This window comes from Panthera leo, chromosome D4 (assembly GCF_018350215.1).
Source record: "Panthera leo isolate Ple1 chromosome D4, P.leo_Ple1_pat1.1, whole genome shotgun sequence".
Lineage (NCBI taxonomy): Eukaryota > Metazoa > Chordata > Mammalia > Carnivora > Felidae > Panthera > Panthera leo.
The window spans coordinates 35,278,320-35,306,193 of record NC_056691.1 but is presented as its reverse complement, the minus strand read 5'-3'; the positions used below and the strand labels follow the sequence as shown (position 1 = coordinate 35,306,193).

General features: G+C 35.1%; 1 long non-coding RNA gene across 2 annotated transcripts in view; it reads left to right on the top strand.

Annotated features, from left to right (window-relative positions):
* LOC122205353 overlaps positions 1-27,874 on the top strand; it is a 579,915-nt gene that overhangs the window by 437,104 nt on the left and 114,937 nt on the right. For both annotated transcript variants that reach the window (XR_006196015.1, XR_006196014.1), the window contains one exon: positions 13,014-13,085. This is a non-coding gene — a long non-coding RNA (uncharacterized LOC122205353). The remainder of the gene's footprint in view (positions 1-13,013; positions 13,086-27,874) is intronic.

Genomic DNA, 27,874 nt, shown 5'->3' with positions numbered 1-27,874 from the left:
GGACACATCAATGAAACCAGGACCTGGGTCTTTGAAAAAATCAATAAAGTTGATAAACCTCTAGCTAGAGTTATCAAGAAAGAAAAAGAGAGGGGGAGGGGACTCAAATGAATAAAATAACAAATGAGGGAGGAAAAATAACAACCAACACCAAAGAAATACAAGCAATTTTAAGAGAATATTATGAAAATCTCCATGCCCAGAAATTGGATGACCTTGAAGAAATGGATACATTCCTAAAAACATATATAGTACAAAAACTCAAATAGGAAGAAATAGAACATCTGAACAGGCTGATAACCAGCAAAGAAATTGAATCCAAAAAACTCCCAATAAACAAAAGTCCAGGTCCAGATGGCTTCACTGGCAAATTCTACCAAACATTTAAAGAAGAGTTAATAATACCTATTCTTCTCAAACTATTCCAAAAAATAAGAAAGGAAGAAGAACTTTGAAATCCATTTTATGAGGCTAACATTTATCTGAAACCCAAACTGGGTAAAGACACTACTAAAAAAGAGAGCCAGAAGCCAATACCCCTGATGAACAAAGACGCAAAAGTCCACAATACTAATAAACTGAATTCAATGGTACATTTTTTAAAAAAGCTTTCACCATGATCAAGTGGGGTTTATTCCTGGGTTTCAAGGGTGGTTCTATATCTGCACATCAATCAAGTTGATAGTTCACATCAGTAAGATAAAGGATAAGACTCATGTGATCATTTGTTTTTTTTTTTAATTTTTTAATGTTTATTATTTTTGAGAGACAGAGTGCGAATGGGGGAGGGACAGGGACAGAGGGAGACACAGAATCCAAAGCAGGCTCCAGGCTCTGAACTGTCAATACAAAGCCCAGTGTGGGGCTCAAACTCACGAACTGTGAGATCATGACCTGAGCCGAAGTCGGATGCTTAACTGACTGAGCCACCCAGGCACCCCGTGATCATTTCTTTTTTAAAAATGTTTATCTGTTTATTTTGAGAGAGAGAGAAAGAGAGAGAGAGAGAGTGAGATAGGGGCAGAGAGAGGGAGAGAGAAGCTTAAGTAGGCTGTGAGTGCAGAGCTGATATGGGGCTCAGTCTCACAAGCCATGAGAGCATCACCTAAGCCAAAATCAAGAGTTGGATACTTAACTGACTGAGCCACTCAGGCGCCCTTCATATGATCATTTCAATAGATGCAGAAAAATCATTTGACAAAGTACAACATCTATTCATGACAAAAAAAAAATCAACATAGTAGGTTTAGAGGAAACATACCTCAACATAATAAAGGCCATATATTAAATACCCACAGCTAACATCATCTTCAGTGGAGAAAAACACTAAAATCAGGAACAAGAGAAGGATGTCTACTCTCATCACTTTTATCAACACGGTACCTACCACAGTCCAACAAAAAGAAATAAAAGGGATCCAAATCTGTAAGGAAGAAGTAAAACTTTCACTATTTTGCAGACAACACAGTTCTATATATAGAAAACCCAGAAAGACACCATGAAAAACTGCTAAAACTGACGAACAAACTAAGTAAGTTCACAAGACACAAAATCAATGTACACAAATCTGTTGTGTTTCTATACACCAATAATGAAGCCGCAGAAGGAGAAATTAAGAAAAAAAATCCCATTTGCAACTGAACTCAAAATAGTAAAATACTTGGGAATAAACCTAACTAAAGAGGTGAAAGACCTGTACTCTGAAAAATACAATGAAAAAAAATTGAAGATGACACAAAGAAATGGAAAAACATTCCATGCTCATGGATTGGAAGAACAAATATGGTTAAAGTGTTTATACTACCCAAAGCAATGTATATGTTTAATGCAATCTGCATCAAAATATCAATAGCATTTTCACAGAACTATAACAAATAATTCTAAAATTTGTGTGGAAACACAAAAGACCCTGGATAGCCAAAGCAATCTTTAGAAAAGAAAGTAAAGCAGGGCACCTGGGTGGCTCAGTCGGTTAAGTGTCCGTCTTCAGCTCAAGTCATAATCTCATGGTTTGTGGGTTCAAGCCCCACATCGGGCTCTGTGCTGACAGCTCAGAGCCTGATGCCTGCTTCAGATTCTTTGTCTCCCTCTCTCTCTGCTCCTCCCCCCTTGTGTTTTATCTCTGTCTCTCAAAAATGAATAAATGTTTTTTTTTAAATAAAAAGAAAAGCTGGAAACATCACAATTCAGGATTTCAAGATATATTACAAAGCTGCAGTAATCAAAACAGTATGGTACTGGTACAAAAATAGACACATAGATCAATAGAACACAATGGAAAACCCAGAAGTAAACCCACAACTATATGACCTTAATCTTCAACCAAGCAGGAAGGAATATCCAATTGGAAAAGGACAGTGTCTTCAACAAATGATATTGGGAAAACTGGACAGCAGCATGCAAAAGAATGAAACTGGACCACTTTCCTACACCATATACAAAAATAAATTCAAAATGGCTTAAAGTCCTAAATGGGAGACTTGAAACCATAAAAATACTAGAAGAGAACACAGGCAGTAACCTCCTTGACGTGAGCTATAGCAACTTCTAGATATGCCTCCTGGGCAAGGAAAACAAAAGCAAAAATAGATTACAGCGACTATATCAAAATAAAAAGCTTCTGCACAGCAAACAACCAACAGAACTCAAATGGAACTTACTGAATGGAAGAAGGTATTTGTCAGTGACATACCCAATTAAGGCTTAGTATCCAAAAAATATAAAGTAGTAATACAGCTCAACACCTACCCATCAAAAAAGACACTTGTCAGGATGAGCACTGGGTGTTACACATTGGGGATGAATCACTGGAATCTACTCCTGAAATCCTTATTGCACCATATACTAACTTGAATGTAAATTAAAATAATAATAATGAAAAAAAATCGGTTAAGTCTGGATAGAAGGTACAAATAGACATTTCTCAAAAGAAGACATCCAGATGGCCACTAGACCCATGAAAAGATATTCATCATTGCTAACCATCAGAGAACTGCAAATAAAAACTATAGTGAGTTATCACTTCACACCTGTCAGAATGGCTAAATCAACAATACAGGAAACAACAGGTGTTGGTGAGAATGTGGAGAAGGGGCAACCCTCTTACACTGTTGGTGGGAATGCAAACTGGAGCAGCCACTGTGGAAAACAGTATGGAGGTTCCTCAAAAAGTTAAAAATAGAACTTTATGATCCAGCAAGCACACTATTTACACTGTATTTACCCAAAGGATACAAAAACACTAATTCAAAGGGATCTGTGTATGTACCCTTATGTTTATAGGTGTATTATTTACAATAGCCAAGATATGGAATCAGCCTAAGTGTCCATTGGTTGAATAATGGATAAAGAACTTGTGTTGTATATATATGAATGGAATAATATTCAGCCACAAAAAAAGAATGAAATATCGCCATTTGCAACAACATGGATGGAGCTAGAGAATATAATGTTAATAAGCAAAATAAGTCAGAGAAAGACAAATACCATATGATCTCACTCATGTGTGGATTTTGAGAAACAAAACAAGCAAGGGAAAAGAGAGAGACAAACTAAGAAACAGACTCTTAACTATAGGGAAGAGACTGATGGTTACCATAGGGGAGGTGGGCAGGGGATGGGTGAAATAGGTTATGGGGATTAAGGAGTTCACCTGTGATGAGCACTGGGTGTTAAATGGAAGTGGCAAATCACTATATCACACACCTGCAATGAATACAACACTGTATGTTAACTAACTGGAATTAAACACTTAAAAAAAAGAAAAGAAAACTGACTTTCCTAAAATTCAATTCCATTGAATTTCACATTTTTAAAAAAATCTAGTACGAAGTCAAAATCTAAAACTCTTCAATGATAGTCTCAGTCTTTCACATAATTTCAAACCATCTCAAGATATAACTATATATTTCTCAAACGACAATTTTTGGTGTGTGTGTGTGTGGACATGAAGAAATAAAATATTATTCACAACAGTAATTTTAAAAAGTACTTTCTTTTACTAGTGGCATAATGCATTTTTGATTTGTATATATATATATATATATATATATATATATATATATATTTAAGAAAGCATGCACATTTTATGGAAATGTTATATATTTTACATTCTTATTTTTCAAAACATCAAAATGCATTTATTTAAGGAAATGGAAACATTTTTCAATTTATCACTCTCCAAAACAACAAATAGAAATTGTGAAAGAAAAACAATACCACCCACATTACTGTAAATTTGGTTAGCTAGAAGGCAGAGTTTTACAGTAATAGCTTTTAAGCAGATTATCTAATTTTAAAATAGTGCATATGCCACTTTGTGTGAAACTGAGATGGAAGAATACATTGCAGTTTGTTTAAATGCCTTTAGCAGTAAGGTTTATCAGTGATCAATTTAATTTTGCATTTAATACCGTTTTGCTAAATTCTTTCTCTCATTTTTTCATGATTTTTTTATCTCATTTTTGAAAGAACCATTCTTTGAAATGTTTAAGCCATCTTTGTCTTAATTTTTGTCTTTGTCTTACTCTTTGCCACTGACTCAGAAAGAAGTTACCTGTATCAGCCCCATAAAGACACCTACAGAAACCAATTTGTTGTCTATAGTTGCTTAGGACTCTGCTGCTGGATCTCCCAATAGCCTGCATAGTTCTGCTAAATTGAGAGGATCACCAATTTTTATTTGGGAAAAACAAGGGCAGGTCAGCAGTGATTGCATCCCACATTCAGAGTGGTGGCAATTAGGTTGTAGTGATTTGGCTGCTTATTTGATTGGAATTCTCAGTATGTGGTTTGGACAGAAACACATCAGCTCTTAGGAGTCCCTATTAGATGCATCTAATGTATTTTGACCAATTGTTGAAAGTGCCGGATGGCTGTTTGTTCAAAGCTACATTCAGCATGCATAAAAACTGTGTGAGTGCTTTTAATTCAATGGCATCAGACTTGCAACAAAATGGGAATACTTTGAGCTCTCTGGTCAGAAATTGTCTATCAGTACATTCATTTTTATTGATCCTTTGACCCAAAAATGCTTGTTCATCTCACTTCTTTCTCTAGTTTGAGCTTATTTTTCTGGACAGAGTTGTGGCAAACACTGAGGTTACTACTGTCTTTTGCTTTTTCTATTGTAAATATATCTTCACTTTGAAACAAAGTCATTCATTACTGAAAGCAATGTGTATACCTTTGTAATTCTGAATTTGTACACTTTAACTAAAGGTAATTTAGGAGAATAGCATTAAATCTTGTGGACTTTTTCCTTCAAAATTGAAATAATTCAAATTTTGAAGTTCACATTTTAAATAACAGATGTCTCATATTTTTTGTTCTCCAAATAGACATAATAGTGTTTTGTCAATTGTTCAAATTTTGCCCTTTGCATTAATTCACATGATGATACCAAAGCAACGTTATCCGATTTGAGAAATCTCCCCAAATTGAAATGCTGAGCAGAAAAAGATCTTAGAATTCATGTAGTAAAATGTCCCCCACCCCACACTCTTCCTTTTCCCCCAGATAAGAAAGCTGAGAGTGGTAGAAACTTAGCAACTTTCTTTGGACATGGATAGAAATGACATCTTAATCCAGGAGTTTTAGTTTATGTCTTTTTTTTAATGTGAGGAATAGTTCTTTTAGGTGGAAATTGAGAAAAATGTTCCTGAATTCCTGAGAGTAATTTAGCTTACTTGTGCTAGTCTTCCCAATTTTTCTTTTTTTTTTTTTTTAATGTTTATTTATTTCTGAGGAAGAGAGCGTAAGCAGTGGGGGAGCAGAGTGGGAGACAGAGGATCAGAAGCAGGCTCTGCACTGACAGCAGGGAGCCTGCTGTGGGGCTCAAACTCACAAACCTGTGAGATCATGACCTGAGCTGAAGTTGAATGCTCAACCAACTGAGCCACCCAGGCACCCTAATTCCCAATTTTTCTGTTTCATTTCTGTATAAACATGCACAGATGCTAGCCACTTGTAAATTTTACGTATTGGTAGCCAAAACTCATGAACCCTTCTTTCTCAGAAGTTTATTTTGCCATATCATGAAAATAATTGATTGGCTTTGGGGAAATGGACGATTTACATTCCTGCACTTTACATCAGAACTACATCAGAGTCTGCACTTAGTTTATTTCAATGCAAACGAGAGCTCCAAATTGTCAAAGTACAAATAGAGGGGTGACTTTTATTCGTAATTTTTATAAATTTTCAATTTTTTTACAATTAATCCCATTTTTGATTATTAGAAATTGTATGCATTATCTTAGGAAATCAAACTATAGAGATGGGAAGAATTTTGTGTCCATCAAATCCACACATATGTCCTTTTTATATAGCCTATTGAAAATCACAGTGATATCGAGGTCAACTTTTTTCATAGTCACACACTTTGTTTTTTCTGGTTACCTAGACTGATCTTAAACAACAGCAGAACAAAGTATTGAGAATCAGTAAGAGCCATACTTATTAAAATAATCCAGAAGATCTAAACTAAAATCAGAGCCATATGAATGGAGAGGAGGAAATGTATGCAATAAATATTTTTTACCCATTATCAGTAAAGTGACGAAAGTGATACCCATATCATCAGAGTGATGATAGCTGTCTGTGGTGAATAAAAGATATATTTAAATTGTTTCCATCTAATTCTGCAACTGGGCATATATCTTTCAAGGTATAATGGTTAAGAGTGTAGACAGTCTGTTCTGATTCCAGCTCTAGTATTTATCGCTTGCATGAATTGATGTGTGTGTTTTTTTTTTTTAACAAATCAAAGTTTTTATTTGCATGGCTAATTATCATCTGTACTCTTTGCAGCTTTCATATCCCTTTAACAGGTTCTAAGCTTTTGTTGCACAGGGAATAAAAGCTGCAACACTGCAAACTTCCTTCAACAGCCACTCCCACAACACCTAGACATGAAACCTGTAACTTTACTTCTTTGTGTATCAATTTCATTTTCAAAATGGTGATATTATTAATATCTTCATATGTGTTTGTAGAATACTTAAATCAGATATTGAAAGTGTCAGCCATAGAGAAAATGCTGAATTAAATGTTATCTAATTTATTGTTCGCTGAGATAGAGAATGCAGGAACAGATGAATGGAAGCAAGGTGATTGAAAATTTCCCAAGCTGAATTGTGAATGTCTTTGGCACATCCATGTATAAATGTCCAATAGTAAGTTTGGTATATATGTTTGGGGGCTATGCATTTGGGATTTATCAGTAATAGGCTATTTTAGGAAACATGGCTTTATATGAAGTATGGTAAGAAATGGTATAAAATGTGGGGCACCTGGGTGGCTCAGACATTTAAGCATTCAACTCTTGGTTTCAGCTCAGGTCACGATCTCATGTTTTGTGAGTTTGAGTCCTTCACTAGGCTCTGCACTGACAGTTCTCTGAAAGGTTCTCTCTCCATCTCTCTCTCTCTCTACCCCTCCTCTTTGTGCTCTATGTCTCTCTCTCTCTCTCTCTCAAATTAAATAAATAAACATAAAAAAAAAAAAAGAATGAAGGGTGCCTGGGTGGCTCAGTTGGTTAAGTGTCTAACTTTGGCTCAGGGCATGATCTTGCAGTTTGTGAGTTCAAGCCCCATGTGGGGCTCTGTGCTGACAGCTCAGAACCTGGAGCATACTTCAGATTCTGTCTCTCCTTCTCATTCTGCCCCTCCCCTGCTCACACTCTGTCTCTCTCTCAAAAATAAATAAACATTAAAAAAAAGAACGTGAAATTCAAAGAATGAAAGATGAAATGCTAAGGAAACATGAGATAACATGTAATTAATTAAGGAGGAATAATCAGAGTGATAGGAGGAAAGCTAGAGGAAAACAATGTCATAGAAGTCAGGAGAGAAGTTTTAAGATGGTAACAGTAGTCAGCAGAACCAAATGTTAAATAACACAGGCAAAATAACTGAAAACTTAATCGGCATTGGAATTGTCATTATGGAGATCATTGGCAACTCCAGATATAGCAGAGTCAGCACCAGGAATCTCTAAGGAAGTGTTTAAGTTATGAAGAGAACTTTGTAAGCGGAGATAGTAAAGGTTAACCACTTTTTTTGGGAGGTCATGACTGAGAAGAGGAGAATGGAGAAAAATAGTAACTTTATAGAATATGAAGCTTACAAGTATTTCATTTCTTTGCTTTCTTTTTCTTTTGAGATATTGGAGCTTTCAAGTTCTCTTCAGTGTAATTATTTTGTAGATACTACAGCTGCAGTTTAACAAAACAAAATATCTTTCTGTATGTAAGATAATTGCCATGCTTCCCAACACAACACAGATTGTTGCTCTTTCAAATATTCTAGTCTGTTCTCATGGGAAACTTGTCTTGATTACACCATCCAGTAAGTGTAAAGTGAATGTATCGATTTCCTATTTAAAAAAATTCTATGCAGTTCATGGAATCCTGGTCAAATTTCTTAAACATATATAATATCTTCTGCTGATATTCAGTATGGTTGACTCACACCTTATGGGTGCCATCTGATGTGATGCTGAAATTGTGACAAAGTTGGTGTTCACCAAGGAAATGAGCCTTAGAACTGTTAGTAATGCCTATCAGTCAGAAACATCAGTGAGTTAAGCATGGTGGTAACACTGTAGTCACCATGTAGCTGTCAACAAGCTACCATTTGTGAGTCCCACATGTCAAGGAAAGGTATGCAAATCTGCCTTAGAAAGCAGAAATGTCACTAATGTGTGCACACTGTCAGCCCTAACCTGCCCTGGTTCTTATCAAAAGAATTAGTATATTAGTACGTGTTTTTGAAGTATCTATTTCTGGATTGTTATTTGGAAGATATGCAAAGTGAGTAGCAGTGAGTGTGCTGCTAGCCACCAGGTGTGAATGCCTGACATTGTAGCTTATGTTAGACCTACATGCTAGCAAGAATCTGAAATAATCATTGGTAAAGCATATTCCATCCCACAATTTACATGAGCACATGTCTCTTCCTACCTTTTAAATGCAGACAAATGAAGATCTAGGCTGTCTTATTCTTGGACTATGCTCTACAGTTCATCTTCAGAAGCATACTGTCTTGCCGCTATATACTCACTAATCCTTTTCCAACCCAAGTTTGTAGACAAAATAGATTACTATTATTAATAAAGAAGCCACAGGGACACCTGAGTGGCTCAGTTGGTTGAGCATCTGACTTTGGCTCAGGTCCTGATCTCGCGGTTTGCCGGTTGGAGCCCAGCATGGGGCTCTGCGCTGATACCTAGGAGCCTGGAGCCTTGCTTCAGATTCTCTTTCCCTCTCTGCACCTCCCCCTCTTGCACTCTATCTCTTTCTCTTAAAAATAAATAAACATTAACAATTAAAAAAAATAAAGAAGCCATTAATTATGAGTTTTATTAATAAGGAACTCAGATTGTCAGGGTTGCAAAAAAGAAGATATTGAATGGAGGAAAAGGACTGTTGGGCTGGTCTAGAGTTTTCAATTAGCAAGATAGTGAAAATGCAGGAAGACTAGTAGGGTTTTAGTTATTGGGTGTATGAAGATGTTGACCTGAGGCCAACCCAGAAATGGAAGCAGGAAGAGGGGACGAGACTGATATAGACTAGGGGAAGGGTCAGAGGCAGGAACTTTATAGTTATGCTGAAGAAATGATTTAGAGGAAGGAGTAGAGGTTGGATAATAAGGAGCAATTGTAAGAAAGAATTTCAGTGAGATACAGAGTTGGTTTTAGCTTTACCTGTGGATTGAGGCCAATTGCTTACATGATTATATTTTACAATCTTTTATGAAAGCATTATCTTATATTCATCTTTTCATTACACATATATCTTATTAGGGAATGTATCTTTAATATCTGTTCACAGAATTATACCAGATACTAAACAACTTTTAAAATAAGTATACATACTCTTTAAAATTTTGACTTTTTTCCTATTACTGTCTACCTTTATTACCCTCAGAAATTCCCTCTTTTCTATAATTTATTATAGAACAGAAAGTATACTTTATAAATTTTCCCCTTTCCAATGTTATGAGTCTTCTTAACTACTGGTGTTTATAACATATTTTAAAAGCTGCTTTAGTGTTCTAATATTTAAAATCAGTGACTATGGGATAGGATTTAATTTGCAACATCCATGGTCAGGGAATTTTTAAAAATGATTAGTGCATACAAGGAATGGTAAATTAGCTTCAAATTTATAATGTCAGATCTTTTGTAAATTATGTAAAAAGCCATGTAAATAATGGGTCTAAACACAAACAGCATGTGTTTTAAACAACATATTTGATCTGGAGTGTGTGTTTTTGAGTCTATTATTCACTTTTTCTGTGAAAATTAAAAGCAAACAATGAAGTGTCAGAAAATGATAACAATACAACACAAAAGAAATACAGCAAAAAGAAACAATAGGAAACCCAATATCAAAGAGCAAAGGAAAAACCCAAGCTCTTCTAAGAATAACTTGAGTAACATTGGGCAGTGATTCAAAATGCTTGTGACACATTTTTCCTAACCTTTAAACGGGGAGGATTCTGTCAAAGATATCTACTTCAAAGTTAAGTGCATACTATAAATCTCAAGAAAATGTTTTTATAAGACTTATAATAACTTGTGAATTAGCTTTTAGAAAGAAAGGGTTAGAGTATCCTCTTGCATAATTTTGAATACCACCATTATTAAATATTGCTTTATTCTATGAAATGTGCATACTTTAGTGGAAAGGGCTTCTTTAGGGAAATGTGAAATTTGTAGCACTAAAAGCTCAAAATTATATGCAGGTCTCACACATTCTGTATCTGTTAATGGAAATATAAAAATGGTTAAAATGTTCAAGAACAGAGAGGTAAAGGTACAAATCAAATTAAAAGCTATTTTAAATGTTAAAATTAAATGGCACAATTTAAATTCTAATATCTTACAAAAAAAGTGTTAGAAATGTTTAGTGCCCATGTAACTATTTAAGAAATTTCATTTCTTTTTCCTAAACTCCTAAATATATTCCTACATCTAGACAAAAGGTTTATAACTTTTTGGCACATTTTCATGAACTAATTTACTCTAAGACTGCCTGGGGTATATTGGGGAAGGGGTATGAACAGTACAATCCTTTAGGAATTGCTACTGATTTTTGAAAAATGTCAGTTTCACATTTTGACAATATAGAAACTATCTTTCTCATTCTTTCCTCCTGGCATTCTCTTCCCCTTTATCTAGCATATGTGAATTGTAGACGCAGGTAGCATATTATTGAAGTTAGAATGGAAGGCTCTGAATCCGACTGCCTGCATTTAAATCCCATCTTGACCACTTACAGACTGGCAGGCTTTGGGGAAGTAACTCAAAATTTCTCTGCTTCACGTTCCAAAATAAAGGGAATCAACAGTAGTTTCTTCCTTCTTACTTTGCATTTGATCATGAAAAGAAATGGTCAATGTAATGTGCATACAAGACTTCTGGCACATGGTAACTACTCAATGTTATTTTGCTTAGGTTCTGTAGACCCTACATTGTTCAGAAGTTTAGCAAAAGGTTATAGCAATATCTTATAAGCTTTTAACAGTACCCATTGAAAGCAAGTAGAAAAAATTAGTTCTGATACAATTTTCTATCAGTCTTGAACAAGAACTATTTGTTAAATTGGACAGACTAGCAGTCACTCAATGGAGTTTTTCACACTAATCATTGCATATATAGTGTGTAGTAGCAAGACTCACCAATTAACTAAGTAATGAAAACATGTATGTATTTTCCCATCTAAGTAGCTAGAATTCTACTATATTCTGACTTTCTGAATACATACAGAAGTATAGAGCATGACTTCAGTTCCAGTGATCTAAAACGTAGTTGAGGAAAGAAGGCATATATGTAAAAATGTGTGATGAAGTAGATATTAGAATTGGAACAAGCCTATGAATGCAAAATAAATTATGGCTCCATAGATTAGGTGTTTAGATTTTGGTTTAGAAGGCATGAATGATGGAGGCACCTGGGTGGCTCAGTTGGTTAAGCATCTGACTCTTGATATCGGCTTAGGTAATGATCTCACTGTTTGTGAGATCAAGCCCAGGGTCAGGTTCCACACTGACAGTGCAGAGCTTGCTTGGGTTTCTCTCTTTCTCCCTCTCTCTCTCTGCGTCTCCCCCAAGGTGCCCTTAAAGCTCACTTTTCTGTGGACAGTAAATGGCAGAAATTTTGCAGATTTCTCCTCAGATCTCAGGAGCAAATGACCAGATAATCATTAAATAGTTCATGGAATCACTGATCTTTGTTACTGATCAATTCTATGTTGTTAAATGTGTAATTTTAACTTAACTATTTAATTGTATGTGATTTTTCTTTGAGCTGTGATTATCTGGTAAATATTCAGCTATTCACTTGTGTATTTTCTATCCTGATACATTAAAAGTTTTTGATGTACATTAGTTATGACCTCAAATATTTTATGTTTAGTACTGTGCTGTTAATTTGAAAATTGTGAACTTTTCTAGAGTACAACAGTCTCTTGGATGTGGGATAACAGTTTTATAGATAATAAGCATAATTTGATAAGCGGTGCTTTCGGAATCTATGAGAAAACATATCTGAATAATGAGTAATATAATAGAAAAAAGTTGTGAGTGGTTCATTTTTTATGCAACATGAAAGAGAAAAAAGATTTAAAGATTATATATATATATATATATATATATATATATGAAGATCATATTATGTTTTAATAAGGTAAGTTGTCTTTTAAGAAAAGAAAATGGGTTTGTGGTTAATCAAATTAATATCTTTTAGCATGAAATTTTATATCAGAGAAATATTTAAGAATCGTATTCATTCTTTAAATGTGATGGTTATAATACTTTATATTAAAGCAACCCTTTTGATGGCATTATTATTTAGCATTAATTAGTCAATTTTATTAATCTATAAATTGTCTATTATTGCTCTCCTTTTTCATCTCATCAGCTGACTTAGATATAGCATCTAATAGCTACCAAAAAATGTGAATTCACAATGTGTTCCTCCTTCCCCCCCCCCTTTTTTTTTCCTTTTAGGGAAATCCTGAGGGGTTTGACACTTTTCATCCTCCAGCCATTAATCATCCCGTAGGGAAAGGCTATACATTGGTAAGTCACACTCATTGGAATAGCTCTTTTTAAACCTGTTTGACTTGATTGTAATGCAGAATAAAGAGGACTAAAGTCATGCTAACATCATTGCCTGGGTAAATAAAGACTTCTTTTCAAACAGAATTTGTAACATCAGGATTGGGTTTTATTTTTAACCAATCTACTAATAGGAGTACTATTAAAGCCTGCAGTTGTAAAATTAAAATTATGTACAGAATGCACACTAGTAGTTTTTTAGTCTCTGTGGTGGTATTACTTATACATATTTTGTTAATTTACAGCATGACCCACAAGCAGTAGTTGAATGAGCATCCATGAATAAGTCTGAGGCTGCAAATAAAAGCTAATAAATTCTATCAATTTTGGTAATACATAATAGTTATTTTGCATGTTGAAATTCAATTTTAAAGTTAAATAATTCTTATGTATTTTATGCCATAAAATCAAATACATGTTTTTGTTTCAATTTATTATTATTGTTTTCTACCTGTAAATGGCATTAATGTATCCTAATATCATGTTTCTGAACAACCCTCACCTCAATTATCCAACTAAGTTTTTTTTCTTTCTCTATCTTGCGCAAACGCGCGCGCGCGCACACACACACACACACACACACACACACACACACACACACTCACACTCACCCATTCCTTAAAATATCAAACTTTATTTCATATGTTATACTTAGGTTTAAATTTATGTGCTATGTTTAGGTCAAAATTAATTAATCTGAACTTTTCCAATTTCTCTAAACTTCAGTTTTTGAGGTATTTCTCATGTCCTCACATGCTTTGTAGCTATGACCTTCAAATGTTTTTGATGAAACAATCCATAAATTAAAAATATTAAATATACACTCCAAAATAGGCACATTATTTGTAAATTACATTAATTTATTGCTATCTTTAGAAATACAAATAATGGTAAAAATATGAAATGCTCCTAAAATAAAGTTTTAAAAGATACAATGACAATGTAAGTATTCTCTCTATGTATATTATATATTGTCTCTCTAGAAATCCTTTGCTTTTTCCTATTTCTGTATACTCCTAGAAGTTATGCTGGGTACTCAAAGATTCTAAAAAACCTCATTTTAAGCATGATTTTGTATAGATACATGGTATACTGCAAGTCAGTGAGTGTGTTTATACATTTATATACACAAATGTGTGTGTGTGCATGTGGATGATTTAGATAGGACTGGCTGGCTCAAGATTTTGGGGTGGCTTAGAGTCACAGCCAATGATCTTATCTGAGTATTCCTTTTCTGGTAAGCATAAGGAGTAAAATAACTCAGAGGGTCTGTTATAGGGAATCAAATAGCCAAATAAATAGTTAGGAGGGATACCTTGTGTCGTATGGAATACCTCAAAAGATATCTTGTCAAGTTGATATCTTGGCAAAAATAGATTCACACCACTTATTGTCACTGTATGATAGAATTCCTTAGTTACACATAGGCTTGCCATTTTTTTTTTCTCAATAAGGTCCTCAGTGGTGAGCCATCAGGTATCATACTATGAAGAGATGAGGGGAGGATTAAATGGTTAGAGTGAAATCATTTAATCCTTATTATTTCTCCATATATGAACCAACAACCCCATAAGAGTTGTTTTTCACAGTACCTCAAGTTAATTTCCTTTGATTGTTGAATATAAACCAAGAGCTTCCCACCCCTATCCTTACAAAAGGAGCTCACATTTAACTGGAGTCAAATCTCAGTTCAAATCTGAAGCCAGGCAGGGACATGGTATGACAGTTAATGACAAATCCAAGATTAACCAGACAAGGCAACTTTCATTAAATCTTCAATAGCAAAGTCTTCATAATTGCTGATTCCACTTACTTGAGCCCTCTTCTAATTTAAGAGCCTAACACTGCAGAACCAGTTAAAGAATCCATTTAGATGCTCTGTTATCCAGGAACCAACTCTCTACCTCTTATCTTCGAAAATCTCATTATCAGACACCTTACTGAAATATGGATCTATTGTACCCACTTCATTCCATTTATCTATTGGTTTAAAAATGCTCATAAAAAATAAAAACAATAAGAAATAAAATGAGACTTGTCTGACAAAACTCAGTAAATCCTTAATGACACTTACCAATTATGGCTTTCTTCACAGGACTCTCAGGTGGTAGAGAATTCCTTTAAACTTACAGATATTTTGGGGATCTTCTATCTTACCTAGTCATAGTACATGTAATCTATCTTGTCTAAAACAAACAAGCGAAAGAACCCTCCCAAAAAAACACAAAAAACAACTCATTACCTGGCCTTAGGTTCACTACACTTGGGCTCTAGTATTTCTTTATGACTTGATCTAGAGAAAAAGAAAGAAAGCACAGCAATCAGTTTTGCTGTTTCACTTTGGATTGAATTTTTCCTGTTCTGTGTTCTGAGCAGCCAATCCCTTCAAAAAGGTGTCTGAGTTGTTAGATGTTGAGAAAAAAGTGGGAAAAAAGAGGTTAATTTGCTACCCTCCCACAACACAGGTGATGTTTTAAGCAGTTCTGTACTCAAAATTGCTAGTGAAAAATCATAAACCATAGAATCCAAGTGTGAGGATGAGGTGGGGTGTGATTCTAACAAGGTGGTTAGTTTGTCTCTTTATTGAATAAACTATGTGCATCCTTTAAGGCATAGGAACTGTCCTTTAAGGCTCAAACTGTCAAGATTTCCCCAATTGGTATTTTTATAATTGGGTAGACTTCCCATGGTGACTCCCTTCCTTCTTTACCTATCACTAAGCCCTTATTAACCCTTTTCTTTGCTGTAAGTCTTCCCTTTTCCCAGGTATCCCTTTCAAGGGTTAATGTTAACTCAATGACTTATGTTTCCTCTCCTTTCAGTCTGTACCTTTCATGCTTGAACTCATCTACTCTTGTAGCTTCAGAGATCATTTATTTCTAGTGACACCCTAATCAATATGTTCTCTTAAGATCTAATTCCTTAGAATCATATCAGCATATCTATTTGATAGCACATTAAGCTTCTCAACTTTCAGTATATTAAAATTGAACTCACAGTTCCCACAAGCTTATTTTTTTTTTTCTTTCCTGTTTCTCTGAAGTACCATCTACCCAGTTTCCCAAAAAGAAACCTGGGAAGTATCTTGGATTCCTCTTTCACCTCTCGTATTATATCATCCATGATGTCTTATTAATTCTACCTCTGGGCAAATGAAGAATGTCACTGGCAGTAAGAAAAAGCATAATGTGTATCATAAAACTAGTTTGAAACGCCAGTGGAAACTAAGTTCATTGAGAGAAATTGAGACTGTGTGGCTCAATCGGTTAAGTATCTGACTCTTGATTTGGGCTCAGGTCATAATTCCAAGGCCATGAGATCAAGTCCTGCGTCATGCTCTGGGCTGAACATGGAGCCTACTTGGGATCTCTCTTTTTCTCTCTCTCTGCCCCTCCACTGCTTTCAGTCTCTCTCCTCTCTCTCTCTCTCTCTCTAGCCCCCTCTCCCTCTCTCTCTCTGCCTCCTTCCCTCAAATTAAATAAGTGAACATTAAAAAAGAGAAACAAAATGATCATCATAATCTAAAACAAATAGAAAAGATAATTCATCCCTAAGTAAGAGCTAATGTCATAATTTTTTATCATTAAGTTCATTGTATTTTACTATAAACTCCAATCTCTTTAATTTTGTTTCATTAATACCTTAGTATTTCTTGCCTGTAATACATATGCATATATCTTTGTAGAGCCATTATATCATTTCCCTGTAATCATATCAATTCTAATGTTCAAAAATTTCCATTATGTAATAATATCAGTGAGAAAAGAGTTATTTAACATAACTGCTTTCACATGTTGTGATTTAACATATGTATTTTTCTCTAATCCTTCTTTAAAAAATTTTTTTTTAAAGTTTATTCATTTTTTGAGAGACAGAGAGAGACAGAGCATGAGCAGGGGAGGGGCAGAGAGGGACACACACGCAGAATCCGAAGCAGGCTCCAGGTTCTGAGCTGTCAGCACAGCCTGATGCAGGGCTTGAAGTCACAAATTGTGAGATCATGCCCTCTGCTGAAGTGAGACACTTAACTGACTGAGCCATCCAGGCACCCCTCTCCAATCCTTTTCCATAGAATAGAACATATGACACACATTTGTGTTAATGTTTTAGTAGTTTTATTCTTAGCCACTTTTTTATTTAATTAAGTTTTTAATTCCAGTATAGTTAATATACAGTGTTACATTAGTTTCAGGTGTACAGTATAGTGATTGAACAATTCTATACATCATCATTCAATACTCTTCATGATAAGTGTATTCTTAATCCCCTTCACCTGTTTCACCCATTACCCCACCTATCTCCCCTCTGAAATTCTTTATTTCAATGAGTACTGTCAGTTAAAGTTACTGTTTTTGTTTAAACAAAAACATATTTTTACTTGAAGCATACTTCAGAATACATGGTTCTAAAACCATGGTTTTATAAACCATGTTTATAAAACATTCTATCCAAGAAAAATAGAATGCACATTTTCTTTAAGTACACAAGAAAAATCCCCCGGTTAAATCACAGAAAAAGAGACATATAATATGACATATTTAAGATGACTGAAATCAAACCAAGTAGATTTTCCAAACACAATGGTACAGAACTAAATACCAAAAATAAAAGCTAGAAAACTTACAATGTAAATATTAAACATTTGCTACTGTACAAGCAATGGGCTAAATAAGAAACCAAATGGTAAATCAAAATATGTCTCAAAACAAAAGCAAAGGAAAACACAATATTCCAAAAACTATGGGATGCAACAAAAGCTGACGGTAGAGTGAAGTTTATGTTTTAAATGCTTGTATTAAGAAAAAATGGTTTAAATAAACAATATTACACCCAAAGGAACTAGAAAAAGATGAAACTTGCTTGAAATCTAGTAAAGGAAGGAAATAACAAAGAAAAATCAAAAATAAATAAAATAGAGACCATAATAAACAATTTAACACTGAAATTATGACCCATTTTTATAAAAAAATAAAATTAGCAGTGCTAATTAAAAATTTATTAAAAATAACATTAACTACAATAACAAGAAAAAATGAGAGAGGGAGGGAGGGAAGGAGAGAGAGAGAGAGAGGGAGAGAGACAGAGAGAGAGAGACTCAAAAACCAAAATGAGAAATGGAGGAGAAAACAATACAACAGATAACCACAGAAATACATAGTGTGATAACAGATTACTATAAACAATTATATACTAACAAATCAGATAACTTAAAAAAACCCAGATAATTCCTAAAAGTGCATTTTACCATAATTGAATCATGAATCTTGAATCCAAGAAATCGGAAATATTCTTAGACCAATAACAACTCTGAAAGTTAAGAATCAAAATTTCCCAGCACATAAAAGCCCAAGGCCACATGGTTTCATTGGGTAATTCTTCCAAATGTTTAAAAAAATATTTAAAGACAATCTTTATCAAAATCTTACAAATAATGGAATAGAAGGAACACATTTAAAATCATTCCATGAGGCCAATACTATCCTAATATCAAAGCAGGCTAAAAAAATTACAAGAACAAAAAAAGTCTAGTTTGTCCTATATGAGTAGTGCTACTCCGACTTTCTTTTGACATCCATTTGTGTGGTGAATGTTTCTCCACCCCCACACTTTCAATCTGCATGTGTCTTTAGGTCTAAAATGAGTCTCTTTTAGATGGCACATAGATGGGTCTTGTTTGTTTGTTTGTTTGTCTTAACCATTCCGATACCTATGTCTTTTTATTAGAGTCCTTGGTCCATTTACATTCAAAGTAATTATCGATAGAAATGTGTTTATTGCAGTTTTATTACTTGTTTTGTCTTGTTTCTGGGATTTTCTCTTATCTTTTCATGTCTTTGTCAGTTTTTGCATTCAAATAATCCCCTTTAATATTTTTCGCAGATCTGGGTTAGTAGTCATGAACTCCTTTAGTTTTTATCTGGAAAACTTTTTATCTCTCCTTCTATTCTGATTGGTAGCCATGATGGATTGAATATTACTGACTGTAGAACATTCATTCATGTAGAACATGAATTCAACATGTAGAACATATCATGCCACTCCTTTCTGGCTTGCAAAGTTTCTGTTGAAAAATCCCCTGCTGGCCTTATGAGTTTTTCTTGTAAGTTACTGACTTCTTTTGTCTTGCTGCTTTTAAGATTTTTTTCTTTAGCACTATATTTTGCAAATTTAATTACAATATGTCTTGGTGTTGGCCTACTTTTGTTGATTTTGATGGAAGTATTCTGTGCCTCCTGGATCTGGATGTCTATTTCCTTTCCCATATTAGGGAAGTTTTCTGTTATTATTTCTTGAAATAAAATTTTCTGTCCCCGTTTTCTTCTCTTCTTCTGGGACTCCTATAACATGAACGTTATTACATTTGATGTAGTCACTGAGTTCCCTAAATCTATTGTGTTGCATAGTTCTTCTTTCTCTCTTTCGTTCAGTTTCATTATTTTCCATTATTTTGTCTTCTAGATCACTAATTTGTTCCTGTGCTTCCTCTAGCCTGCTGTTCACTGCATTAAGCCTGTTTCCAATCTTATTTATTGCATTCTTCACCTGACATTCTTTTTTAATTCTGTTATCTCTGTCATAAGGGTCTTTCAGATGTCTTCCATTCTTTTCTCAAACCCGAGTGAGCATTCTTATGATTGTTGCTTTAAATTCTCCATTAGGCTTGTTACATGTCTGTTTCACTATATTTTTGGCTGTGGCCTTATCTTGTTCTTTCATTGGCATTTTGTCTAAGCCTCTGCCTTCTTCTCTGAGTTAGAAAAACCAGTATGTCTCCTGGTCCTGAAAGTAAATGGCTTTATGAAGAAGAGGACATGTAGTGTTCAGGGCCTGGTGCTTTGGGGAATATCTCCAGTATTTTCTGCATGCACTCTTCTGTTGTGGTTTGGCTGCTCTGTCTTTCAGACCAGTCATCTGCAGAGGCTCTCCTTGCCTGCTGTGGGGAGTGTTGGGTGGCTTGCCTGAATGTGGCAAGTTTTAACTAGGTGTGCTCTGGTCTGCTTGTGAACTGAGACCTGGCACCAATTCCACAACAACTGAAGCCCCAGAGTACTCTGGTTGGGAGACATGGTGTGGGTAGGGGTTTGTGCTAGTCTTTTGGGTGAGGGGCCTACCACGCTGGGACTGAGGCAAGCTTGGCTGAAAAGGGCAGTCTGCCAGAATGCAGGGAGGTAGGGCTTGGTGTAAGCAAGTTAGTCAGCTGTGCTGCCTTCTGCCATGTCTCTGCATTTATGTTGAAGGGCAGGGAAGGGAAAAGGTGCTGGCCAGCACCTCTGTTCCCAGAGAGGTGACTCTGTGAACATTGCCTCCAAGAATACTCTCTGAGACAAGTGAATAATTTCCCCACCATGTGCTCCAGGCATTCTTCAGATCACTGTTTCCAGGCCATCTGCCCCAAGGTTGTTTGCCTTCTCTCCAGGAGCAGTGAAGTGCCCTCTGGGCTGTATCCCAGCCAAGCCTGCTGACCTTTAAAACTCCAGGTGATAAGCCCAGCTGGTTGCATCAACTTAAGACATTCAGTATCTCTCATTTTCCAAGCCAATGGTTTGGGAAACATTCTTCTTTTACATTCCCTTGTGTGTTTCTCTCTCTCTCTCTTTCTCTCTCTCTCTCTCTCTCTCTCTCACTCCTCTGCATGTACAGCTCCGTCGCCTCCACAGCACCTGTAATACATTTTTTCCCTAAACCACATCTCCATACTTCCTACCTTCTTTGATGTGGCCTCTTCTCGCTTAGTTGTAGAGTTTGTCCTGTAAGTCTTCAGGCCTGTAAGTCTTGGATATTTAGGATGATTTAATAGTTGCGAATGGGATGAGAAGAGTCTAGGGTCTTCCTACTCTACCGCCATCTTTGATCTTTGTTATAGTACTTTTGGACACAGACTTAGCATGGCCAAAAATATTGTTTGAAAGATTCATATGTGCATTTCACCATGTACTGAAACATATTTGTGAATTAGCAATTGTTGTCCTGACAAGTTGGAGATGGTCATATCTCATCCATCTCTTTCTACCCCCCAAATTTAATGCTTATATTTTTATCTCAGTGGTTTTGAACATCACAATGGAAGTTTTTATCAGTTTGCTCAATATTTCTTTTTTTTTTATTACTGGAAGAGGAAATTTTGGCTGCCCTTAGCATATATAATAGGTTTTGCTTTCTATGTTTCCCATTACCCATGGTTTCAGTTGCTGGCGGCCAACTGTCATCCAGAAGTAGATGATCCTTCTTCTGAAGTATTGTCAGAAGGTCCCTAGTTTCCTAACACTATATCACAGTGCCTGCATCATTAATCTCACTTTATCTCATCAAATAGGCACTTTAGCATCTCACTTGACAAGAAGGTTGAGTACAGTACAATAAAAGAGAGAGAAACCATAGTCACATAACTTTTATTATAATTTTTTATTATATTTGTTCTATTGTATTATTAGTTACTGTTGTTAATCTCTCACTGTGCCTAATTTATAAATTAAACTTTAGCATACATATGTGTGTATAGGAAGAAACTGTATATATATAGGATTTGGTACTATTCATGGTTTCAAGGCACCCACTATGGGTCTAGAAACATATCCCCCATGGATAGGGGGATTACTGTAAGATATAATAAAATTGATAATTCATATCATGGTCCAACTTCTATTTATTAATGGTAGACCCTCCTCCCTCCTGCTCATCCACCCACCCTGGGTCAGATTTCAGGAATCAGACTCTGTTCCTATCAATGGCCAGAGTGAACTGAATTAATAGAAGGAATTACCCCTTTTTATTTATTCTACCAAGCTGAGTCTCCAGAGGAATGCTTCATTGTTGCAGATAATACATCCCTGGTTTGCTGGCTGGCCTTAATGGGATGTTAAAATCGATTGGAGTAATTTCTCTGTCACCTGAGAAGCACTGTAGGTTTTGTGGTGTGTTGCAATTACATATCCTTCTCATGTCTTTTAAAGAATTTTATAACATTAAACCAAGTGTCTTCCTTGCTTATGAGACCACAACTTCCTTTTTCTAAGGAAACAGTTCTTGTAAATGTGTGATATACCTGGAATCCAGGCAGACCCACCACACAGTGGTTGTGTCAAAACCAGGACAGATAATATTGCACATGGTAGGAGTAAATTGAAAGTATGAGGAGCTAAGACCTTGTGTATTTGCAATTAACAGTGCTGCTATATTGATGAAACAGCGCCCCCTTGTGAAGGCAGCCTTATTCTTGTGAATACTGTTTGAAAGCTTAATCACAGATTGGGAGAAAAAACAAACAAAATCAACTTTACTTTTTGTTCTATTGTCTATGTTAATCACTGTCAGGATAGTTATTTCCCTGCCCTTTGAGAAACTCAGGCGGGCTCTTTGTGTAACTTCATGGTTTTTTTTGTTTTGTTTTGTTTTGTTTTTTTTTGTTTTTTTTTTTTTCTGGTAACTTTATGATGTAAAAAATGTCCACAATCCCTTCAGAACTTTAAAACAGTGTCAGTTCATGTTTAGTCTCCCGGATTAATGTGAAGACCTCTCTTCCTTGCCAGTCTGAGCAATTTGCAGGCCAGTAGTTCAGGAAAGATTGGTTGATCAATTTCTTTCCCCTTCTGTGTTCTCGTACAATTGATTCCTTTCACTACAGTTTGCCAAACAGTTTCAAAATCCTTAGTTTTGGGGCATGATGAGAGAGAAGAGGTAGGGGGATCAGTAAGGTTCTTGGATAAATGATACTGGCCTGAACTGGCAGATATTTAAAACTGATTTTTTTCAGGGCCCCAGAGTGGTTCAGTCAATTAAGTGCCTGACTCTTGATTTTGGTTCAGATCATGATCTCACAGTTTGTGAGATGGAGCTCTGCATCAGGCTCTGCTCTGACTGAGAGGAGCCTTCTTGAGATTTTCTCTCCCTCCTTCTCTCTCTGTCCCTTCCCCCCACTTCTTTCTCTTAAAATAAATAAATGCACATTAAAAAAAAGTAAAGCTGATTTTTTTCTTGTCAGTCTATCTGTGGTTTCTTCAAAGACCCCACCAATCTTTCAGATATTGTAAAGCAGTATCTATCAGGCAAGTAGCAAACTTTTCTGGCATTCATTGTTAAAACATTCTTCAGCACTTAGGCATCAGATTTTACCTCTAGTTTTCTTTCTTGAGATCTGTCCATGCCCTACAGTTCTCTTTTCTGTCAGAATCTTTATCTCACCCTTTGTATTTCTCAAGTGGGAATGTTAAAAATGCCCCCCCCCCCACTGTAATGCAAGTATTAAAACCCCTAGAAGGTATTTACCCTCCTAACAGTTACCTGAGGGTCACTCTCTGTTGTTGTGGTATTAGTAGATTGTACCCCAGATTTGTAAAAAGTCAGTGGGGGAAACTCATAGAATAGCTTTTTCCAAGGAAATCTTTTTGAAATATCATTCAGTTTCTTATTTTCTCAATGTGGGTGAGAGATTTAAAAGCTACCTAAGTTTTGTTTTATTTTATTTTATTTTATTTTTATTTTTTTATTTTTTAAATGTTTATTTATTTTTGAGAGAGAGAGAGAGAGAGAGAGAGAGAGAGAGAGGAGCGAGCCCACAAGCAGGGGAGGGGCAGAGAGAGGGGGAGAGACAGAATCCGAAGCAGGCTCTAGACTCTGAGCTGTCAATGCAGAGTCTGGTATGGGGTTTGAACCCATGAACTGTGAGATCATGACCTGAACCAAAGTCAGAGACTTAACTGACTGAGCCACCCAGGCTCCCCAAGTTACCTAAATTTTAAATTATCTAAAATTTGTCTAAAGACTGAATCCACTTGAAATGTGTACAGCCAAACATCTATTCTAAGTCTCTCTTAGATGCTAAAGAAATTCTGAAAAAAATATGAATTCTCCCATGATCAATGTTGACTCTTCAGAAAATTTAGTAAGCCAGTTCAAATCTGGCTGTCAAAGAGAGGGAAGGAGGCAAACCATAAGAGACTCTTAAAAACTGAGAATAAACTGAGGGTTGATGGGGGGTGGGAGGGAGGGGAAACTGAGTGATGGACATTGAGGAGGGCACCTGTTGGGATGAGCACTGGGTGTTGTATGGAAACCAATTTTACAATAAATTTCATATTAAAACAAACAAACACAAACAAACAAAAAAACCCAAATCTGGCTGTCAAATGGGTTGGGTTATGGTTATGTTTAAATATACATATCTTGATATTTATTATTCTCAGCTGAAATTGTTTAATCATAAAATATCAGAATTTCTATAAGGACTTGGGGAAAAGTGGAAATGAGTGAGTGGATCAGTAATGAAACTCTTGAAGTAGTGAATTGGGACATGTGGTTGCAGTAGTGAATATACTATAGCATTATATCATTTTTTTAAAAAGTATGACATTATGAGAGTTAATTATGTAATTACAATAAAGGGATTGCAGATTTGTAGTCATAAAAGTTTTAGAGTCTAAGGGATGTTATTTTCTCAAGGCACTAGGCAATCACATGGAGCAATCAAATCTAATAAATGACAAACAGAACTCCTTTTGAGGGGAAAACTTGCCTTCCTGGTTGAGTAGCAGCCAGAATATACAAAATTCCATTTATAAAATCTTCTGCATACTTAATCTGAAATGGATTTTAAAACCACTATGTAATTACACACACACACACACACACACACACACACACACATATATATATAGTTTTATTTTTTAACTTATTAATTTTTTTAGTAATCTCTACAACCAATGTGGGGCTTGAACTCATGACTCAAAGATTAAGACTCACATTCTCCACTGACCAAGCCAGCCAGACACCCCTAAAATCTTTCCTTTCCTTTTGGTTTTTATTTTTGTTAGTTAGTTTGTTTGTTGTTTGCTTGTTTTAGTGGGCTCCATGTCCAACACAGGACTTGAACAATACTTTAAATAATCATGACAAATGCTTATCACAATTTAATTATATATTATTAAAATATTTGCTATCTTTCATCAAACACATTTCATGACAGAGATAATTCAAATCTTACTTTCATAAAATATTTGAAAATACATTTTTTTAAAGATTTTATTTTTAAGTAATCTTTACACTCAACATGGTGCTTGAATCCATAACCTCAAGATTGAGAGTCACATGGCCTACCGACTGAACCAGCCAGGAGTCCCTGAAAATACATTTTTGAAATGATTGAACATACATTTCAATGTTAACATTGGACAATGTTAACATTTGTTAACATTGTCCAATGTTAACAATGTTCAAGTGTTAACACTATAAAAATATAGGAAGTACACTTGACTGAAAAATAAATAATATGCTTTTCAGTTAAAATCAAAATAATTAAAGTTTACAAATTAAAGTTCTCATTTTGTAAAAAAAAAAGTGTATTTGAAATAATTCCCAATCATTATTTTAAAATATTGTTTTGAAGCATGAAACTAATGTAATATTTTGATGAAGAATAAGCATTGGCATATCTACTATGGATGTAAACAATGTCTTTACCTATCTTAAGTGAACTGTTCTTTTTTTTTCTCAAGCTTGTTTTGTTTTGTTTTGTTTTATTTTGTTTTGTTTTGTTTTGAGGACGTAGGTACTTAAGCATTTGTACTAGGCTCTTACTTGCAATGCAATATAATATATGAGTGTTAGTAGCTAATAAAACAAACTTAGAACTTAATAAGATGAAGAATATAGATTTTATATAATTCTGTAGCAACTCTCATACTTTATCAGAAAAAAAAATGTGTGCAACTTGACTTCTGACAATAAAATATGTGAGGGAACACTGGACAGAATTCAAAAAGAACAATGGTAAGTTTGAGGGTTGGTGAAATATTTGAAGGTAAGAACAGATTTATTTAGCTAAAAGAGGTAGGGCTTTCATTTCTTCAAGTTCATGGAAGAAATTATAAGAATTGGTTTTCCTTCACCTGAGGAAGAACAAGAGTCTTCATTTTAAAATGTATGATACCCCAATTACACAGGCACGTGCATCTGTGGCACAACGGGAGAGGCCCAGACTCCTTTCCCAATGGAGCCTTAGTGTCTCCTTTACTGACAGTTTATAGGAAGCTTGGAAATTAGTTAATATATGGCTTTGTTTCTATATGGAAATCATGAGATGGGATTTTTGGGAATATTCCTTTTAACAGGACTAGTGTCTAATTATTGACTTCTATGATGATATTCAAAACTCTTGAAGTGATGAAGAGCTTTTGACATATTGTGGTTTCTGATCTCTGAAGAAAATTTCGGAACTATGTATATCATCTGCTGTATACTTATAATGAGTAGTCATAATTAAATTAAGCATAACAGTGATATATACATTTAGTGATTTATGAAAATCTGTTTAGGGTCTATTTGTTATTGATTAATCTTTACAAAATAATCTATGAAAAAATTTTCCTGTATAAATATGTAAAATATATTATTTTTATTTTACTTTAACTTTTAATTTGGACAAAGTATATGCTTTTAGTACAATATTATTTTCTGAGATGAAACACAATTTCATTCAAGGACAGCTTCATATGAAGCCAATATCAGGGTTTTTTTGAGGCTTTTAACACTGAGGCATAAAACATGTTACAGGAACAACTCATTACAACCATACAGTTCAATGGGCTTTCTGCTCTATGATAGTGAATTATTGAGAACTGGAAAACAATTAATGGAAAAAATTTTTTTCTAAAATGGAATTTGGCTTTTGGCTCCATTTTATTGCATTTTATTCATTCTAGTGGCTAAAATAAGGCTTAGCCAATATAAATCTTAACTCCTGCCCAATCTACATAAACTGTAATAAATTAGTTTAATGATTCTAACTATAGTTTAAAATTCAATACCCAGTGTGTAAAACTTATGTATGGTGGTTTTGGCCTATGCAATACAAGTGTCTTTGGCTTTATTTCTCCTCCAGTTATCTTTTGAATCAGGTAGCAATATTTTTGTCATATTAGCAAAAATTAGTAGCATCCAGGTGTGAGAAGCAGAGTGATTCCTTATTCCACAAACATTTTATTCATATCAGTTGCACATGCCAATAAATTAGAATGCTATGTTTGAGAGCAGCATATCAGAAACAAGTAAGAGATATGGGACCAAAATTTCCTTAAAAAATAGGGTTTTACCATCAGACACATCAAGTAAGGAGGTACAAGGTTCTAGGTTTGGTTAATTCTGTGAGTATAAAACATTTTGAAAACTGCTTCTTGTCCTTTTCCCTTCCTCAGTCCCTGGACTTCTTTCATATTCAAGTTTATTTCCCTCAAGGTCATAAGATGACTTATCTGTGAGGGTCTGATTTTCTAATGCCTGATATTTTCTTTAGAACTCCCTGGCAGACTTTCTCAATCCAATGACCACATTTGGAAAGCAGCATTGTAAGATTAAGTATCTCACATTTTCATAATGTGTAATGGGAGACAGATGTATCAGACATGTGTGTGCGTGTGTGTGTGTGTGTGTGTGTGTAAGTCTAGTCGCTGTTCCATGAGAAACCAGCACACTTGATAGAAGAAGCATAAACAAATTGCTGTGGTTTACAGAGTGTAGAAAAAACACCTTGGTGTGTATAAGTCTAGTAAAATTGCATAGAGGGGATAATACTTGTGATAAAGAGGATGATTAAGATTGTTCATTTAAAACAAGGGGTTTAGGGGTGCCTGGGTGGCTCAGTCAGTTAAGCGTTCGACTTCATCTAGGTCATGATCTCACAGTTTGTGAGTTCGAGCCCTGTGTTGGGTTCTGTGCTGACAGCTCAGAGCCTGGAGCCTGCTTCGGATCCTGTGTCTCCC